Genomic DNA, 5,512 nt, shown 5'->3' on the forward strand with positions numbered 1-5,512 from the left:
GAATTATTTATGTACCTAGAATCATTGGAGATGGAGGGTACAGTCGCAGGACTTGCAAGTAGTTTCTGCGTCTATGGGTTATGGTTCCTGGGGTTAGTGCAGTGGAGGTATGATGAGCCGAATGGCCTCCTCAACCACCAACATTCCTTGTATATCCTTGTACAGTACTACTAGTATGTGCTTAGGACTGATCAACCCTAGCTGATGTTTGAAAACCTGTTCAATATATTCTCATTGGTTTGTTTGATCTGGCTTTCTAGAGACCAGATATTTGTGTGTAAAAAGACAACTGACACAAACAAATTGTTGGATAATAATTGGTGTGGATTGTTGTCCCATTAGCCAGAAATGTAGTGTTGCTTGGAAACAAATATCTCAGCCATGGACTGTTATCATCCAGAGATGCCACTAATAAGGAAACAGCATGAGTGCGAAATATTTTTCTCTCAAATGTTTATGAAAGGAGGATACGTCATGGGTTTGTGAAAACAAAGGTGGTAAAATAGAGGCAGAAACGACCAGGCGGTGTTTGCTTTTATATAGAAGGATTTGCAGACTAACTTGTATTGCACAGATTCGTGTTTGGTGTAAAACACGATGCACAATTTCTTGCATCATCACCAAATTACAAGATGGGATTACACATGGCAACAAATCTGAAGTGGCATATTGGGCCAGATGAGTAGGTGATAAATGTTGCTTCTGGGACACCTCCGTTTAACATGGGAAATCCCTATCTAATGTCATTTACCCCCCTGTCTTTTTCAAAAATCATAAACACCTCTCTTTCTCCCTCTATGAACCTATAATCCTTCTCACCTTATGAACCTATGATCCTTCTCGCCTTATGAACCTATGATTTTCTTCCTTTATGAACCTATAATCCTTCTAGCCTTATGAACCTATGATCATTCTCACTTCCATATAAATTTCCCTCTCACCATCACTTTTCTTCATTTCCCCTTAACACCTCTATTCCTGACCCCCTTGGTCTTATGGGCCTTTTACTCTTACTATCAATGATCATTGTTGTTCATTGATCATTGATTATGTTCGGGTCCTGTGCCACACACTTTTTGTTAAGCTCCGCGCCACTTTTTGCTAAGCCCCGCCCACTTTTTGTTAATCCCCACCCCTTTTTGGTAGGCCCCGCCCACTTTTGGTAGGCCACGCCCACTTTTGGTAGGCCCCGCCCCCTTTTGGTAGGCTCCGCCCACTTTTTACTAAAGACCACCCACTTTATAAACTCTCCAGCATTACATTATTTTTAGTTAAGACATTACATCATTTTCTGTTGAAACATTACATCATTTTCTGTTGAAACATTACATCATTTTCTGTTGAAACATTACATCATTTTCTGTTGAAACATTACATCATTTTCTGTTGAAACATTACATCATTTTCTGTTGAAACATTACATCATTTTCTGTTGAGACATGCCCAGACTTGCCCAAGGGAATTTCCACAGGAAATGACACACCCAGTCTTTCTTATAAAAGGCACTAACCACACAGGCCTTTTCAAACACACTTTCTGCTTCACTTGAGAATGGACTACTATGCTGAAAAGGAGTTGGATAACTTTGACATTCCTTGGAGTCCTACTACCTGTGTGGAGCTCAACCTTCAGATTGATGAACTGGACTCGAACCTCTTATCAATGGAGGTAAGTTTATTTATTTATTTATTTATTTATTAAATTTTTTTTTTTTTGTATTTTTTTTTTTGTATTTTTTTTTTTTTTTTGGGATATTTTTTTTTATTATTATTTTTTTTTGTATATTTTTTTTTTGTATTTTTTTTTATTTTTTTGTATTTTTTTTTTGTATTTTTTTTTTTGTATATATTTTTTTTTTTAGTATTTTTTTTTTTTAGTATTTTTTTTTTTTTTTTAGTATTTTTTTTTTTTTTAGTATTTTTTTTTTTTTTTTTTTAGTATTTTTTTTTACTTTTTTTTTTTTTTTTGTATTTTTTTTTTTTTTTTTTTTTTTTTTTTTTTAGATAAGACTCGTGCAAGAGTCAACAAAGTTTATTTTAATATTCATAGAGCTTGATTTATATAAATAATAATATTGTATTAAATTAATACGTTGTTATTTTCTCTCACAGGAAATTGTATCTGAGATACAAAATGAAAATACCACTTTTGCCACAACCTGGGGTGAAATGATGATTGATTTGTTTGAAGACCTTTTGAACAACCAAGACCCACAGAACGAGTTCTACCTTGATGACCCAGCCAAAGAGTTATACCTTGGAGACTCACTAAATTTGGGAAAAACAAATTATGAGGTCTGCCTAGATGGTTCTAACTGTGGAGCCTACCTTGGAGACTCATTAAATTTGGGAAAAACAAATTATGAGGTTTGCCTAGATGGTTCTAACTGTGGAGCCTACCTTGGAGACTCACTAAATTTCATAAAATTAGGAAAAGAGTTTTACCTTGGAGACTTTGAAAACTGGTTTCGTTTTGGAGACTCTAGCTGTGTGGAGCTAAACCTTCACCTTGATAAACTCGATTCAAATTTCTCATCAATGAAGGTAATATTTTATTTTAATATACATATAATAATTGTGTATTAAATGTAAAAAATAATTAATTAATACGTTGTTATTTTTCTCTCACAGGAAATTGTATCTGAGATTCAAAATGAAAATACCACTTTTGCCACAACCTGGGGTGAAATGATCGATTTGTTTAAAGACCTTTTGAGCAACCATGACCAAGAGAACGAGTTTTACCTTGATAATCCAACGAAAGAGTTTTACCTTGGAGGCTCTTTGGATTCTAAAGCAATGAACAATGTTCTTTCTTTAATGACGTTTGATTTAAGGTAAGTTCAGTTGATTAATAATCAATTAAAGTATATGTTATTTCATTCAATATTAGATAAGTAATATATTTCTTTTTTTTACATGTATTTCAGCAATATCAAGAAAGTTCGGGGAAGAAGATGCTGGAAAATACTTTCTTCCCATTTCTACTTTTTCCAACTTGAAAGCCTTGAAAGACAGAATTGGAGGAAGAGGAAAAATATATATATTGAAATACGTATTAAAAAACATTTTAAAAAAATATTGAAATACGTATTAAAAAAAGAAAAGGAAAAAAAAGATTATGCTAGGGTTAGGGTTGGGATTTTGAATGTGAGGGTTAGGGATGGGGTTGGGTTAATGGGTTAGGGATGGGTTGGGTTAGGGTTGGGATTTTGAATGTGAGGGTTAGGGATGGGTTGGGTAAGGGATGGGGATGGGTTAGGGATTGGGTTGGGTTAGGGTTCTGGATGTGAGGTGAATTTTTGAATGAATGTCAAACCTCACAGACTCATTTATCTTATATTATCATTGAATTGTTTTTAAAAAGTTGGGAAAAGATAAATAGAATTGGAAGGTCATACAAAGAGATGGAGTTAAGAACTTTTTTTAATGGTTGATGTAATGGATTCAGTTGTTTTGACTAACAAATATGGTGTTTTAATGTGGGGGTTGGGTTAGGGTTTGTACATTATTATGACCCACTCACACACACACAAAAGTTAAGCCCCAACTAAAAAGTTGTGGGATTCTGTGTTTGGGGTTCACAGATTTAAAAACGTATCCCCATGATACACACAAAAGTTAAGCCCCAACTAAAAAGTTGTGGGATTCTGTGTTTGGGGTTCACAGATTTAAAAACGTATCCCCGTTATACACACAAAAGTTAAGCCCCAACTAAAAAGTTGTGGGATTCTGTGTTTGGGGTTCACAGATTTAAAAACGTATCCCCATTATACACACAAAAGTTAAGCCCCAACTAAAAAGTTGTGGGATTCTGTGTTTGGGGTTCACAGATTTAAAAACGTATCCCCATTACATTTTTTTATTTATTTATTATTTTCAAGGGTTATCAGCTTTGTTTTTTGTAATTCCTGTGAATAAAATGACCCTAAGATTTCTTCTCCATTTAAATCATATAATTTGTAGGTCCAAGGGACTGTATCCATTACATCAACGATTTTAAATAATTCATTAGTCCATTTTTTTGTATAACCTTTCTCAAAATGGCTTTTCCATCTGTATATTCTTACAATATCACCAACTTTGAACTTCGGTTTTCTCAAATTAATCTCCTTTTCATATTCTAATTTTGTAAATGATTTTGATGGTTTTGATTTTGTTGATGAATGAACGGTATTATTGTAATTATCTACAATACCCTGAATTAAATACACCCATTTTTGAGAACCGAGTTGTGTGAATTTTTTATATAGCCTCTCTTTCAAAGTACGATTAAAACGCTCAATAACAACTGCTTTTCCTTCATTAAAGGTGCTGTATAATTTAATACCCTCCCCCTTAAGAAATTTCATAAATATTTTGTTATAGAACTCTGTTCCCTCATCGGTCCACAGTTTCTTTGGTTTTCTTTTATCCCTATCAAATATTAGCTTAAAGGATAACATTAAAGTATCACCCTTTTTATTTTTTAAAGGAACAACCCAGGCAAATCTACTCCTCAAATCAATAACGGTTAAAGCATACCTGTATCCCCTGTCATTATTCAATTCAATTAAATCAGCGGACCATATGTAGTCAGTGTCTTTGGAATATACCTTCCTTCTTTTAAACTTGGTGATTATAGGTTTGTGTAATTCTTCAGCCAAAAGCTCCTCAGTCTTGATGACATCATTAGAGCCTAATAGTTTTTTGAGGGTGAATAACCAAGACCAAGTTTCAATTTAGCATTTATCAAATTTCTCACAATAAACCTATCAACTTTCTCTCTCAACGTTGGATTTTGTATCAAAGACAAATTATGCAACATTTCTCTGTCGGCTTTATGTTTTTCAGTCAACGTAGTGGTTTTCCCATAAGCAATATCATGCTTCATACACACTTCATCAACCCTATTTGTAGGTTTAGACCAAGGTTTAGGATTGTCAGCCTCATCTAATCTTTTATCCAAGTTTGTTCCTGGGCCACAGAAAGAATACCCTGGAAGGTGTAATTCCCCTGGAATTCCAGTTGTTGTAAATTTGCTACCTGACAAAAACTTTTGTATGTCTCCTCCACTTTTAGGAGAGATGAATTGACACTTTTTAGAGCCACACACTTGACATATTCCTTTTTGATAAACTCTATTATTTTTAGCTTTAACATAAGAGATATTTTTAGATTTAGTTTTCTTTTTACATTTGAGACAATAACTCATATTTATTTATGAGAAAAAGTCCTACATAGTGCCAAAACCTTTTTGGTTTTCAACATATACATTTCTATCTTGATTTTTAAAACATAAAGAATCCTTAGAAATGGCTTCACTCTCTCCTCCATTTATTTACAAATAAAACTAACTAAAGTCAATAACACCAACATCATCAACTATATGTTGTATATCTGCGCTCTGAATTCATTATAGCAAATTTAAAAACCAATAAGTTCGGAAGAGTCATTAATTCTTTATTTTCCTCTTCAGTGCGTTGAGATTTATTTATTTGCCGTAATACCTTCAATCTTTCATTAATCTCAGG

At 33.5% G+C, this 5,512-nt stretch overlaps 1 long non-coding RNA gene across 1 annotated transcript; it reads left to right on the forward strand.

Annotated features, from left to right (window-relative positions):
- The first annotated feature begins 1,474 nt into the window (after positions 1 to 1,474).
- LOC144888859 (uncharacterized) lies at positions 1,475 to 4,112 on the forward strand. Its single transcript, XR_013621427.1, has 3 exons — positions 1,475 to 1,668; positions 2,631 to 2,836; positions 2,930 to 4,112. It is a non-coding gene; the product is annotated as an uncharacterized LOC144888859 (long non-coding RNA).
- Positions 4,113 to 5,512: the final 1,400 nt, after the last annotated feature.

Source organism: Myxine glutinosa, chromosome 14 (genome assembly GCF_964187855.1).
Source record: "Myxine glutinosa chromosome 14, kmMyxGlut1.1, whole genome shotgun sequence".
Taxonomy (NCBI): domain Eukaryota; kingdom Metazoa; phylum Chordata; class Myxini; order Myxiniformes; family Myxinidae; genus Myxine; species Myxine glutinosa.